The sequence below is a fragment of the Struthio camelus genome, chromosome 4, assembly GCF_040807025.1.
Source record: "Struthio camelus isolate bStrCam1 chromosome 4, bStrCam1.hap1, whole genome shotgun sequence".
NCBI lineage: Eukaryota > Metazoa > Chordata > Aves > Struthioniformes > Struthionidae > Struthio > Struthio camelus.
The window spans coordinates 60,673,317-60,689,180 of record NC_090945.1 but is presented as its reverse complement, the minus strand read 5'-3'; the positions used below and the strand labels follow the sequence as shown (position 1 = coordinate 60,689,180).

The following is a 15,864-nucleotide window of genomic DNA, read 5'->3' as shown; positions in this document are numbered from 1 at the left end:
TAAAACATAACATTAAAAACATTACACCGTAATAAGAAATGCTCCTTGGCTAAGCCTGGTCTGGAAGCACAAAAGCGCCTGTCCGCTTTTACATAACGCTTTTTCCCTATAAAGCCTTTACTGGGTGCCATAAAACTTCCCGATGTCAGCACCCAGGCTGTCGTGTCTGCGCTCAGCCCCTGCGGGACGGCGCCTGGGGCGCGCCCGCAGCCTCGCCTTGTAACAGGGAAGCGGCTCCCCGCGGCTCCGCTGCGGCTCTCGGCCACGCTCACCCAGCGACTCCGGTACTACCAGCAGCAGCTCGGATGAAATCTGGCGTACACACACATATGGTGCAATAGAGCACGGAGACACCCAAAGCAAGCTGTAAATGAGCACATTTCGCTTTGGCTAAATCACTCTTTTAAGAAAACTAATACTTTGCAACTTCTTCTGGTTTGAACGCTTTCTTTTAGAGGTAGCTAGAGTATCCTTTTATGGCACTGCGCTGAGCTGTGTAGGCATGTCCTTAGGCAAGAGAGCAATCCTCAAGATTCCCTGATCCTCAAGCAGCGCAGCTGGGTGATGGAGAGAGAGAGGGGAACTCCATAGCAGCTTCCCACCCACGTATACCAGACCATGTGCATAACATTCTGCCTACCAGCATTTCAGGCAAGGATAATCAGGAGTCTCCCAGCTAATCACTACTAGCACTTATAAATTAGCCGTATTCCCCACCTTATTTTCCTAAGAAGGATAGTCTGGTGGCTGAGCCCAGAGTCTGCTTGCTGCACACCTCCACAAATAACTTATTGCAGTCCTACATGCAAGTCCCTTCCTCTAACTTCTGCTCAGACTGTTTTCACGGGTTCTGTCAGGAGCTGTGAAAAGCTGACAATTCAGGCACTGGTCTCCTATAGCACAGTTCTGTACAGAGACAGGCTGTTTTTCATAGACTGAATATGTCCCATTTTGCAGAGTAATATTCACTTAAGCAGCCAGGAAAGAGATAAAGCCCAGTGTACTTAGTGGCTAACAATATAACAATCAGTGGAAAAGATGAATTACATTTTATTAAAATATAGGCATTATCTTGCTTTTTCCATACACAGCATTTATTTCAGTCACCTTCTGTAATATGTTACAGGTGGATTTTTTGAACTGAAGTATGCAAATATTTGGAATATAAGGCTGAAATATTCTATCTGTATGTCAAAATATGCTGTAGTATGTAAGTCTACTGCTGTTAGAGCAGACTACAAATATACCTAGCTTATCAACTTTCTTTATGGACTCTAAATCTTGGTATATAATACGGAAGGTTTTTTATTGAAAACAAACAACTGAAATGGCCCATTAGGACAGTTAGCCCAGAACCCTGTCTTGCCAGGGTCATTGCTTACAGTCAGGACCTGTGGTATAATGCAATTACGTGGCCCTGAGTTGTGCGGCATCTTAGGAATATATATCTGATCATATATCTTTCTTTCTCTGGTGAAAAGAGCTTGTGGACAGCTTGATGGCAGGATATGGCTGGTCTTTTTGCGTGGCGATAGCCAGACTGATGGTAAGGATTAAAGACTAAACACTGCAATTGCCTGTGATTTTATTTGGTTTTGAATATCATTTTGAATATTTTTTTTTGTCTAAGCTTTGATTAAATGGCTTCTAAGGCCAGAGCACAGGTTGAAATGCTTTCCTATATTTTCCCATACCTATCCAATTGTTACAGCGCTCGTTGGCAGGGTTTTGGCCCATCCCAACTATCACTGTACCAGACACAGGCATAATTTGGGGGGTAGTATGCAATACTGGCATAGAACACAGGCAGGAGTTGTGTTTCTTATCTGGAAAAATGCCTTATCTCAGAGAACAGATCCTGGCCCAGTTTATTTACTGATGTTGATGTAACCATGTTCTTATACAGTCTTTTATAAATACCTGAAAGAAGGAGCAAATTCTTATTCCACCTGTCTAGTTTTAAGTAGATCTTGGAAACTTGTTAGATAAAAGACTTGGACCAAATTTCTTCCTACAATGGAATCAGAGTTTGGAATATGAATAAGATTTCCTTTGGTTAAAACTTTAACACTCTACCCCCCCCCCCCCCCAAAAAAAAAAAAAACTTGCCACAGAAACAGCTTTAATCAATACAAATATCTATTAAGATACCAAAAACCAATACACTGGACCTTAAGAATGGAATTTCTTCTACGCTGGGATATTTCTGTCAAAACCAACAGGAACTGCATTAAGTTGGTAGAGTTAATTGACCTGATAAAAATGTCTCACTGATATAGCCAAGATGAGCCTAGCATAGAACGCGGACGTGGAGAACGAGGGCCGCAATACAGCGTTTGCATTCCCACTACAGCTTAATATTTTCAGTGATGAGCAAGAGCCAAACTTGTCCAGGATACATTGGAAGCTCCCTGTGTATCCCCTGTCTCGGTGATAACTCACAGGCTATGTCTATGCTGCTAAATATTGTGACTGAGGCCAAATGGCAAAATGGCTTGTGTCCACGCTGCTTAGCACTGGCTCCCTTTAAAGATCTGCACTGGAGAAAGATAGCCAGAGTAATTCAAAGCAGAGACAAGTAGTTAAGTTGGCACTGGCAATGTGGATAATCTGCCATGATTACTCAAATTCACTTTCTCAGCCTTACTTATTAAGTGGTTTAAATGCCCCTACAGTCATCCTGGCTACCCTGTATTTGTATTGCAACAAGAAATAATGGTGTGAAATCCAGATACCAGTTGATATCATCCATATTCTGTATTCCAGTCTGAGATGTACGTCACATTCCAGTCTGGGCTGTACGTTACATCAAGGATGTACCCTTCAACATCCCTTGTCCAGAGACTGTGGATCCAGAAGAAGGATGCAGGATGAATTGCTGAGGGTGGAGAGGATCCCATGACCTGCCTAAATAGTCAGGAACTGAACCTTTGTCTTCAAATTACGATTGTCATAGGATTTTATAAAGGTTTGTTTCACCAGCCTCCTCAATAGCTGACGCAATGAGGCACAGGGCTGCTGTGATTTATGCTCATCTAATGGTGTAAGCCAGTAGCACGGAAGGAGTAAAATCTAGCTGTCTTGCTCATGGATTTGTGTTGTAGTTTACATTGCAACCCAAACTGTATTTTAGCTAGAAAAATATTCTGCCTTTTCTAGTTACTTTTAGACTGATAAACACACTAACTGGTGTGGTGACATTGTTACCTACATAAACATCTACAAGGAACAAGTAAGAAACCACTAAACTGATTTTCAGTTATGATTTTAAAATAAGATTCCACAGAAGGTCTGTAGAGGTGAGATCTAACCAAAGATTAATGCCAAGTCACCTAGCTATCTGCTATCAGCCTTAGAAAGTATATTCTTCATAAAAAAAGAAGCTCTATTTTGATACCAGATGTTAATGACTTTACTCAAAGTGATCTCAGCTGATAGCATTACTGAAGAAGCTTTTAGCAACTGATAGAAATTGAAGTGCTATCTCTATTTGTGTATAACTAAAACATATGGTAGGCATCCGTTTAAAGTATTTTTCAAACTAGATGGCTTAGTACTCAATACTCAAATAGGAGAGAAAATTATTCACGCTGATCTACAGAGCAGAAAGAAATCAGATGACTAGGGCTGAATAAGCTAGGTTCATGAAAACAATCTTTGAATATTATGGGTTGAATATAAAGAACGCACAGAACAGATCAAATTCAAAATGCAATACTGTATTTCTATTCACTGGGTATCAATGTGCCTCTTTTATTGGTCTTTCAGAATCCGAGGAAGTCGTGATTAGATGGCATGAGTGTTCCATTTCCAACAGAATAGATAAAAAGCATGAAAGTCCTCTTAAGAGTTTAAGAAGAAATCCCCCCCTCACTATTTCTGGTTCCTAGTAAACTCTGCTGTTCTTTGAGAAATACCATTCCTTCCAGATATCATGCAACTCTACGTCTGCAAATGCCAGAAATACTGTGATGCCAACACCACTGAAAAAGTCCTTCAATATATTAAATACTTCTCTTAACTATTCTTCTTGTCACAAATAATATTCACTATTCATTTCTACTGACTTTTTTTTTTCAGTGTTGGATAGTTAGTGTTAGTTTATATTTTAAACAAGAAGGATCTTAGTGCAAGGGTCTCCAATGAAATCTTGAGAGATAATTATACAGTACAATGGAGAACAGAACTTATTGCTATCATTCAGCAAACATCATCATTCTACACTTCACTGCTTTTGCTATTGTTACCTCCAAAGGCCTCAACTGAGGCTGTTAAGACTTTGCTGAATGCTGCACTTGCTCAGATGAAAAGAAATCATTTTTTTTTGGCCTGCTCGTGCAGTCTGAGATCCTGAGCAAAGTAAGGGGGATCATCTCAATGAAGTTAAGCATACCTATAAGTATTTACTGGAAAAAAAACAAATGCAATGCCCCGTTTAGCTTAACGACTCAAGAACAATGAGCAAACACAGTCCAGCTTCTGGATGATTAGAGATCTGGGTTATCATGACTAAACTTACTTGAAGGCACAGTAGGAAGCTATAATTCCAGTGCACCTGGAATAAAAATTAACAGAACATAATGCTTTAAATCTTCATGTAATTTAAATAGAACACTGAGAAAACTGCAGAAACAGGAAATTTACCCATGTTTCTTCACCAGTTATGATGTAACTGGAAATTCTTAATAATTCCAGGATTCCAAAATTTGTTTTGAAAACAGATTCTCTACATTGTCATTGAGGTTATACTCCCCAGTTAGTTCATTCATTGAGATTGAATGAGAAGACTTGAATTGCATTGGATATGGCGTTCTTATCATAATAGAATCTCTTAAGAGATTTTCCAGCAGTCATAGGGACATAAAGGAAGAGTTATTTCTTCAGACATACCTTCCTCTTGTAGAGCAAGACATAATATCTTCAGAAGAGATCAGGAATCGCAACTCATTTTTTAGCATAACATAATATATGTATTCACTAATTTTGTCTTTCCCTTTAACTACTATTCAGCCCTGCACCCTAATTTTTTCAGGTTCACAATGGATAGTCTCTTCTCTGGCATGCAGTAGAACAGAGCATATCTTCTTGCCTTGGCCAAAAAAAGACTCATCTTTTTTGTGGACTTTAACAGGGAAAGCTCCATGACCTGCTTTATTTCAGACGGCTAACCCAGCTGCATCTAATGGTCAAAGCATCCAAACGTTGCAGATGAAAGGCTGATCTTGGGATTGCAGCTCATGAAAAAGGCTCTAATTTGCTTGGCCTTGTTGGTGCCCAAAATACACCCAAAATGAGGTCAGAGATTGGGACTTGTCTTTCCTGAAAGATTCTTTGAAATTCGATAGACTGGTGTTTGGAAACTGAGGTGAGTGTCAGGAACAGATTTTACCTTGTGCTTGGAGATGGCACTGACAGGCTTTCTCCCGCCTGATGCTTTATATTTTAGAGACTTCTGTGGGGCTTTTGTTTCCAGCTCCAAAGTTGGAGTCCCATTTGACTGTGGCACAAACATGTAATTCTCTCCTTGCTTTAGTCACGGAACTTCAGAGATGCTTTTTTCCAGCCATCTTGCAAAACTCTTTCCTCAGAAATTGCAGAGTACAACCCTTCTGTTTCAGCTTATTAAAAAAAATCACAAAGGAAACTCATTTCCATCTGTTTGAACAAAAAATTGCAGTGGAAATATATCTTTGAGTTGAAAAATTAATCTGCTTTCAAAATCTTAAAATATCAGTGGTACCAGCCATTTTCTTCCAGCAAAAATGAATATATCAACAGATTTCAAAAGATGCACTAGCCACTGAAATTTTCTTCGTTTTTGTGGATATGTGATAAACTTCATTTAAACAGCAGCAACAAAAAATAAATAAAAACAATCATTTTGGATGCTGTTTCATGTCTCCCAACAAACAGATACAATTAACTGAAGTTTTAAAGATGATTCAGAGAGTTCCTCCTTACCCTCCCAGAGGGAACTGCCTGGATTGTCAAGCTGTATAGACTTACTAAGCTCTATTTTAAAAGTATTTGGATGTTTCAGAGGTTTTCATTTCACTGTTCTTGCTGAAAGGCTTTTACAGAGTCGTAGTGCTTGGTTACAAGGTTTCTTCGTGTTTCCAGCCTACCTACATGGATAGCAATTTATAACTATTTATTTTTGTACCAACTTCAACATAACTAATTTCATGCCTGCCCCAGCATTACCTGCCCAAAACACAACAATTCTCTTCCACTATCCTCTCATGAAATCAGCTATTCCCCTGCTATACATAACGCTTTATACTTCTTTTCCTTATTCTTGAGCTTATGTGACCTGAACTGCGCAGTGTGTTATAGACGGAGTTTCACCTGTGCCTTATTCAAAGGCAATAATACTTCCCTACTTCTCCTTATGGCCCAGAGGGTCATGTTTATTTCTCGCGTTGCATATCACGTTGGCAGCTCATATTCGTGTTTTGGTAGTCTGGTACCTTCAGCTCCACCTAGATCACTTCCCGATTATGCGAGTTTCCCCTGATAGTTCTCTTTAGTCCACAAGGTTATGATCTTGCCTTTAGCACTGCTGAATTTGATCCTTTTTCTAATAGCCAAGCCCTCAAACTCATCCAGACTTTTGAGCGTGACAAAGCAATCTTTTTATGTCTTGAAGATGCCTCTTATCTTTGCAACACTGCAAATAACCCCAGCTCCCATACTAATACCTTTGTCATTATGCCATTATGAACGTATTAAACAGTCTTTGATTTATCTTTGGATAAGTCATGCAATTTATCTTCAGTAAACTAGCAACTAACCACCAGTCCTCCCCTTTTTGTGAGCTGTAGCATCTAGGAATAGCTGGATGGTACAGTTTATAGTAACCTGCATTCTTTCTTTTGCATCTTTGGAATCAATATGTGTCATAACGATACCATACCCGAGAATATTTATTTTGTTATTAACTTACATTGTTACTCAACTTGACTTTTATTTTTACAATTCCTTAAGAGTCCTTATCCGTCAGTGCCCATGTATCAATCATGCCTGCTATTCCATCATGAGTTTGCTGTCCTTGCAATGGTGCATCTGATGCCCATCACTAGTTGCTTCAGTTACTTCAGTTTTGCTGCTTGAGACCTTCACTCTTCACAAAATCACATCAATACTGGTTGGAAGGGATCTCGAGCCAGCTGGTCCAGCTTTCCTCTTGAAGCGGGTCAATAGCCAACACTAGATTAAGTAATCTGTGGCTTTTTCTAGCTGAATCTTCAAGGAAGTAGATTCCACTGCCTCTGAGCAAAATAGTACTGTCTACAAATTCTTCACTCATTGCCTATTTCTCTTCTCCCATTTCTCAAGCACACTCCTATCATGCACAGCGCCTACTACAATTGTAGTTTCTTTCTTCTTTCTCTTGAATCTTATGCTGACTAAAGTTCCTTTATCTATGTTAATATCTGTATTTCCATGATTTTTTCTATTTGTGCTAAAACTAGTGTGCAAGCTATACTTTTCCCTTTTCACCTTATTTCTCAATTTTTCTTTTTATCCACCCGACCAATCTTAATCCTAGAACACTTCTCAAGGATGCTCTTAGCATGAATGGCTTTAGTGGTCAAACATCCTCACATCTTTCCTGACTCACCCATCATGAAATTACCTGTTGAGATCTTCCCATAGCTTCTTTATCCGTAATGGGGTAAAAGAAGACTCATACTAAGCACTGACTTGGCCACTTCTTCTTTAAGCATGTTTCCCAGGATATTAATTACCCACGCAGTCATTCCAATGTGAATTTTGTGGTGTAGTGTGAACCTTTGGAATATTTTTTTTTCCTTCTCATGAGAGCATTCTTTTAAACTTTACAATTGTGTCTTGTTTCTTGCTCAAATGACTCTGAAGGAATCACATGACAGGCCCGCCAGATTTTTTAATATTTCAAGGCCTTTAAGAAAGGCCATTACCCTAATGTCATCAATGAAGATAAAAAACAAAGGTGCAAGACATTGTATCTTCCCATGCAAAGACATATTTGCAATGGCCTTGGGCAAACTGTAACGCTAAACAATATTACCTATGACAAAGATGAGTTTGGAAATCTCTATTCTTGCTTTGGATTAGGAAAATGAGATCAAGGGCACTTGCTTTATTTTTAGAAACACGTAACTGAATAAAATTCATATAAGGAAGAATAAATAATGTAACTCATCAAAAGCTGCATTAAACCTCAGTGAAGAAGCTAATGGTGAGTGTGGACAGTCTTTCACGGATATTCCCAGAATTCTCTATGCTTCTTTTCCTGCCTGTTCCACATGCCATTGATTGATATACCCTTAACCACTGTATTTTAGGAACTGTATGGCTATATCTATGTCAATAATCTTGCTCTGGGTTTAACTCTTCATTTAGCATGTGACCCTCTCCAGATTGCTTACGGCTTTCTTTTTATAATACCAGATACATCTCCTGAACCCTAACCCCTCTGTATTTTACTTTCCTAATGAAGTAATTACTAGTGGCTACACATAAGCAAAGAAAGATTGCCAAAGGAGAAATGTAAGATAGCTCTTGTGTGCATAAGACATCTTATAACATGATATTCAATAAGAAGTTATGAGCCTCAAAGAACATGCTTCCATTAGGAGTTGCCATGCTAAATATATAAATCAGAAGTAATATGACTGAGAAACTTTTCCTTGACTCATCAGTAGACTATCTGACTAATTGGTATCCTTGAGGATTTTAAAATCTCAGTATGAACATTTTCTGGGATATGGACAGCTTGATTTCATTCAATTTCACGCCACTTCTGCACATGATTAGATCAGATTTAAATGGATGGACTTTACCTATGACTGTTTGGAAGGACAAATCTAATTAAACGGATTGTCTTTCCATGTATTCTTTATCTTTTCTAAGTTCTAAACTCTTATTGATTACCAGCGGCAACACAAAAAACCAGTTGGATAATATATGCATTTTTTGTTGGCAATGATTATAAACCTAGATTAATCTAATTAAATTATATGGAATAAAATGAAAAATAGAGGGATTAATTATATAAACTGGAAGCCTTTGAGCTCTTGCCTCATATGTTTGGCATTGCATATGCTGTAAATGAATAAATATAACCCCCTACCAAAAATACCATTACAAAATATCTATAGAAGACATGCCAGAGCTCTGTGCTTAAACAATTTATTACAAAAAGTTAAATGTTAAACATATTTCCACATATCCATATCACTTATTCATCCATGTGATTTTCTTTGTCTATGAATTTCTCAATGGCTTCTTATACGAAGTTACTGATTTCAGAGGTTACTTGCACCCCAGAGTGCTCTTGAAAATTCAATACCAGAAGTATCCTGTACAAAAACCAGAAGAATTTGTATCATATAATAAATGAGACTACTGGGACATACACTGATTAGGAAGATATGACTGAAAATACTGTCCAAAACCATAACCTTCTTTCTGAAGCCTCCTCTAATCTTAATAAGGATTTCTATATGCACCTTCAAAACACTTACTTCCTCAGTACTTTTGTAACGGTCCTGACAGTGTAGATAATATTGATAGACTTGAAAAGAGTTTTCTAATGACTTGTTCAGGGATGAAACCAGAGGCAGCTTTGGAGGTGCAGAAGCTCAGGAACAAGGAACAAAACCTCTTATCAGGAAATGCAGCCCCCAAATCTGCTATAGTTGTGAGAAAAATTGTATAGGTGAATGGGGTGGGATTTCCAGCGTTGTGACTACTACGGTTATGGCAAGGAAGGATATCTAGTCTTTGGCTGTTGTTAGCTTCAGATAAAAGCAGAAAACTTTCTGGTAGTTCACTTCCAGTATCTCAGCTTATACCGCTTGCAGTCCTCGCTGTTTATTTTCAAAAATCTGCTCCTGCTGAATGAGTTGCAGAAATGTAACCCTGTTCACGAATACCTCTACTGGAAAAGACTGAGCCATAGACTATAGTGCTATTAGTCTTTTAAAGAAGCACTATTTCTAGTGTTACTGTTGCCAGATTTTGTATTTTCTTTGCTCAGTTCATTTAATGGATGGTTTTCAGAAAGTGAATGTTTCTTTGCATATTTCTACGCATATGTACAACTAACATTCCTTGCATCATGAATTGAAGTCCTCCTTGGGCAAGTTCACAGCTTTTGGTTTTTGTCCTCCTTGGTCTGTCTTTTTATTCCCTTGCTGCAGTCCATGATTAGTAGGGCAAAAGGGAGTCTTATACCAGTTACTCAGTACTTAGTTCGGCATTGGTCAATATACCTCCAGCTTTTCCTTCAAGCCTGCAAGACGATGCTTATCATTTTTTTCCTGCAGCAGGATTTCTAATCAGTCAGCATAGGTAGCTGAAAGTCCACATCTATTCACTGTGTTTCTCCATTTGTTGGTAGGTTTTCTTACTGCAGAATTCAAAAATCTTTCTTGTAGGAATTAGAACCCTTGTCCTGGCTGGAAATGCCATCTTTCTTTCTATTCTGAAGTTTCCAAAATTGTTTATGTCCTTGATGAGCTGGGCATTGAAAATAAAATACGCAGATAACACTGGTCTCTGATTCAACCACATGACAAGGCATGTGCCATATCACCACTCTTTATTTATCATACTTAACAATTTATTGTTGTCCCTTGTACCACCTTAAGCTTACACCTGCAGTTGCTGAGTGACTCATCTGAATAACGCATTTTAATAATGCAGGATATATCAAAATGTTGAAAGCTACAGAAGTGTTGACACAGAAAGCAAGAGGAAGGAATCCTTCCTATTTTGCACATCTCCAAAAAGGTTGTGGTTTATCTCTTTCTTTGTTTTGGCAGGCGCTTCCTGATTAACAGGGTAATCCTTCCTGGAAGGGTGAGTAAATGGAAAGTTCAGCTGCAAGGGAAAAGAAAGAAGACCATGTTTGATATTGCTATAGACCATCGAGCAGAAACCACAAAGCAATCCAACAGAGAGACAGAAGACTTCTCTGTTTCTTTTTCTGAAAAATGTAACAAGGATTGACCCGCTGTCCTTCATTGTTTCTTGAGCTTTGGATAGCCAGCTTGAGATAAGCACAAACAAGAACCAAATTGTTCATTACAAAATTTGCATAAAAACTTATTTCAGCTTTGCATCATACATTACTGATACAAATAATGTAGCTAGTTTGGCCATGAGGAACTGCAATACTATCGACCCTGTAGGAATGTTCTCTCTTTTATTTGAAAAAAATGAAAACTGTAAATGGATGTTATCAACAGGATCTTCTTTCAAGTCATGCACTATGAAAAAGATAAATCACCACCTAAACAATGTTATGTCAACTCCTATTAAAATAGTAAACTGAGGACTCCCCAAGATTGTGGTCTTGCTAATTTCATGATCTTGCTGATGTGTGTGCTACAATTACTACTCCACTGACAGTAAATCTCACATTTTAGAATCAAGTATCCTGCTGAAGAGTTAATTTTTATAATAATCCTATGTGTTTGAATGTCAGAATTAAAAAAAAAGACATGCCACTAAAAACTCAATAAAATGCCCACCTACAAAACAACCTGTAATGTTAAATAATGGCCTATGATATATTTTTAGGGGTGTTTAACTTTATATAATAATTGTTATTGTTTTTAAATATTTCTATAGCATCTGTAAGGAGGTTCTCAGTAATGAACTTGAAACACCATAAAAATATCCTTCTCCTTTGCATCTTCAAGCTGGCCTCAAATTATGTATGCAGTTTTGCAGTTGCTTTCTTTTGGAAGCAAACAAAGACTGAGAATGAAGTGGTGGTAGGGAATCAGGAACTCTGGATTCTGTTTCCAGCCCAGCCATGCTACCGCTTGTGTGGCTACAAGCAAATTACCAGTCAAATTGTGTCACAAAGTCCTCAGCTAACACGTAATTCACAGTTATGCTGTGAGCATCAGTGAACCTGCAGTCTATCTGGAGAGTCACAGCCTAAGCTAAAAAAATGCAAAGCATTTATGTTTTGTTAAATCTGTGAGTTACTTTACAGACATAATAAGGTGTTTCCTTTTTTTCTCAGACTTCTAAGTGGGTTAGTAGAAACAGGAATGCATACTTGAGCCCAAAGGGTCAAAATGTATCTCCTTGTATCCATAATTTTATAATTTATGAGAAAGCTGCTCCTTGGTACCTTAACCGTCAGCGGCTGGTAGGCTTACAAATGTGTTGAGGGAACACAGAGAGACGTGTTACTTAAGATTTCAGCTATGTCTGTGCCACCTGTGTTGACTGCCATAGAGGAAAAATAGCGATGTATTCCTAATGAGAGAGGTAAATCCTCAGTAATAACAATGAGACCTTTCTAAATATCTGAACAATCAATCACCAATGGAAGTAGGAGCAAGCAAATTGGTGGCTTGATGGCATGGAAGAATCGCCTTATAACTGTCAGAAACCAAATCATTAATAACGTAGGAATCAATTTCTGTTACTCCTCTTTGCTCCATCAGCAATATTATAGCAGAGAAGAACTGGGAATGAGGAAGCCAATAGCTGAAACTTGATTTTTTAAGATACAACTTAATGTACTTTCTCAAGTTAAAGTGAACGGTTAAAGTTAAAGTGAACGGTACTGTGGCCCAGATTGCTAGTGAGAGAGACTTCATTGAACAAGAAAGAACAATGGGCAAAGATCTCTAGGCATAGAACAAAGGTGAAGGGTGAAGTCAGGAAAAACAAAAAAGTGATAGCAAACCAAGGAAACTTCCTGGCTGTCAAGAACCAAGCATGATATTTCTTAGTAAGTTTTCCAAAGCATGGCATTTTTGAAGTCATTAACTTTTAAGAATAAACAACGGAATAACATTGTATTTATATGAAATTACAGGAAATTTGTGAGAGAAAACCTTTGCAAAAAGAAAATGTAAAATTTAGTGTGTATGACTGACAGACAGCAAACCAGACTCTAGAAGTGAATGCTCTTCTGTGTGCGTGGGGAGTGTGTGTGTGTGTATTCAGTCATTCCTACATTACAAATGCTAAGAAATAAACAAGCATTCCTGATAAAGATATGCATTTGTCACCTCAGGTCAATTTAAGAAATACATAATCCTGAAGAGAGGTCAAAAGGTGTTTTTCCCTTGTCATATTCTGTTTTGCAGAGTCAAATGTGTAGTGGTCTTCGTTGGGTATTTCCACATTTCAGCTTCATCTAAATAAACCTCCTGGATATGCTAATATTCTCTTCTGTGACAAACAAAATATTATTGTAATGATTTAACTGTAAATTACTGGAGCTCTATTCAGAGCCTTAATTTCAGTTTAACATAACTGTTTGTCAGTCTTTTTATTACATTTGCATAGTACTTTTGAGAACATCTGGTAGACACACTGGCAGTCCTAATTCACTACAGCTGTTTACCCTTAAGAGTCTCCTACACCTGTAGAAAATGGTCCCAAAACAGCAGGTAGTTCTTGTGCCTACTTTGCATCCACTTTATAGAGATGAGTGGTGAAGAAAAGAAGTGAAAAATCAGGTTATACAGCTTCAATTTAAAATGTGTTAATTAGCGTAAAGCCTTAGTTTACTTGTAATTGTTATGGCATTAGAATCTCTGTCAGCTGACTGTTCTTTTGCTCCTTCCCTGTCAACATATTTCATTATGCATTCTCCAGATGCTTTCCTGTGTCTGTTCCAATCAAGCTTCAAGTTTAATTACCATAAATCAGAAATGAGGCTGGTTGCTGATGTTGATTCCAGCATCCTTGGTCACAAAAATATGCTTTTTTGCTGCTAAAGAGTAACTGTTAGCATCATGGAACGCTTAGGAATGGGAGCAAATGGCTTCCTTTTCTCCAGCCACTGTGCTGTGCCCCCAGAAGGTGGAACCTGCTACACATCCTTGAGAGAAATCCAAAGGGATTCAAATCACATGAGGCTATGGAAGCTCAAATGCAGTGCTGCCAGTCTTGAGGACCTCATTTTGTTTTCTTTTACTAGACGCTGACTTTAGTGGAGCTATATTAGATTTATAGAGACCTAACTAAGAACAGAATCCTGTTCCCATAACTATCCACTACAGATCAATTAAAAAAATCAATATTAAGACCAGGGACAGATTAACAAGGGGGGGATTAACCCTTTCCCTGCACTTTCCAAGGCCTCAAAAACGGCATATACTACATGTTACCAAGTGGGGAGGAGACTTTTGTATTGTGCCATCCAGCTCCATCCTCACATCAGCATTGCTAAGATACCTGTACTTGATTAAAACCATACTTAAGTTCTTTAGCTTTAAGGTTTTAATCTTTAATATTATTGAGATTTACAGTCGGTTATAAATCCTATTGGTCTGTGCTGCAATATAATGCAATTTTGAGGTTATGTGTACGGTGTGAGTCTCAGTTCTTTGGCTGAAGTGTGGTGGACATACATACAGGCTGATACTGAAGCTTACTCAGTAGTGCATTGCAGGGTCCAAGCAGATCCTGTCATTTTAGAAGTTTGCTTTAACACATTATCAGATTTTGTTAAACGTGCAGAATCTGGAAGATCTTGGGCTAATTTCCTAAATGATAAAAGGGATGAATGATTACTTAACAAAAGGACTTAGAAACTTATTTCAAAGCTACTGCATTTGAATTTAATCCTATTTATAGTATGAGTGTTTGTGCATACGCAGGTTTGGAAAGGTTTCTTTCTTTTTGTCATTTTACACTATAGGAAACAATAACACACGAACACAGCCTGAGATGATGCGTTACCTAAGCTGTACATTGCATCGTTGCTGTGTGACATTCCTACATTACGTCAGTAATGCAGAACTGGAGGGTGTCATGTCTGGTATCTGCAGCCTTGTGGCTCCTGCTTACATTATTATTGGATAGCAGTAAGCTGTGTGTTAGTCTATCTCTCACCAAATGGATTTGAGATGCCTACTTGGCCCTTGGTAGAACGCTCCCCAGGTTCACACTGCATTACTGTTGCTGCTGTTCACTGTCACATCACAAGTCTATGGAGCAGTATCACTATATAGGTCATAGGGTGGGTTTAGAAGCTAATACCTGTCCTGATCTGCACAGCAGGGTCCTCGGCTGCCTGGCAAAGCTGCAGTGGGTAGCACAGGAACTACTGAGGAAGGAAGGGAGAATGCATCTTCTTAACTGTCTTGTCCTTTTGTCATTCCCTGACCTATAATTCCTGGATTTGTTCCCATCCCACATTAGTGTGAGATTATGAATTGCTGTTGTTGTGCTGGTGCAATGTATGTGATGATGTCATTGTGCTGGCCTGGGAGTTCAGTACTGTATAATCACAAAATGGCATGCTAATGCTACTATCCGCCAAAGTGGTACATGGCAAACCGCTGCCACGCTAGCTGTGCAGTTTTATGTATGACTGCGCTGCTGGGTGTACGAGAGCACGCAGCTCCAGGGACGAACCCAGCCACGACGAGCAGGGCCAGCAGCTGCACAGCGCTGGGGCTCTCCGCTCCCCTGGCGCAGCGCGCAGGCCGCACCGGAGCTGCAGGCGTACGTGAGGGGGTTTATGTGAAGGTGCATGGAGCGCAGCGCTTCTTAGGGCGCCTGAACAGACCTGCCGGCAGAACGTCACCAGCGGCACGCGGTACATACCGTGACGCCACACCATGAGACGACACACGGCGTGTTGTGAGGCCCCGGCACTCAGGCGAGCCGCCGTGGGCCGCTGGCCCGTGGCTACCTAGCGTCCCCCGGCCACGGCTGATAACACCACACGGTGTTGGCCTGCGGCGGCGCCACCCGGCCCCGTCTGGTGTGGCTGCTGCCGCCACGTGGCGCCGGCCTGCGGACCCTCGCCGGGGCGAGCCCAGGCCGGACGAGGCCCTCGGCGGGGGAGGGGCCGGGCCCGCGGCCGCCCCGCCCCCCCGCCAGCTG

General features: G+C 39.6%; 1 long non-coding RNA gene across 1 annotated transcript; it reads right to left on the bottom strand.

The window, feature by feature from the left end:
* Positions 1 to 9,213: 9,213 nt before the first annotated feature.
* On the bottom strand, positions 9,214 to 15,804 carry LOC104143098 (uncharacterized). The gene is made up of 3 exons (XR_693847.2): positions 15,583 to 15,804; positions 15,013 to 15,079; positions 9,214 to 10,872 (listed from the first exon to the last, which is right to left on the bottom strand). It is a non-coding gene; the product is annotated as an uncharacterized lncRNA (long non-coding RNA).
* Positions 15,805 to 15,864: the final 60 nt, after the last annotated feature.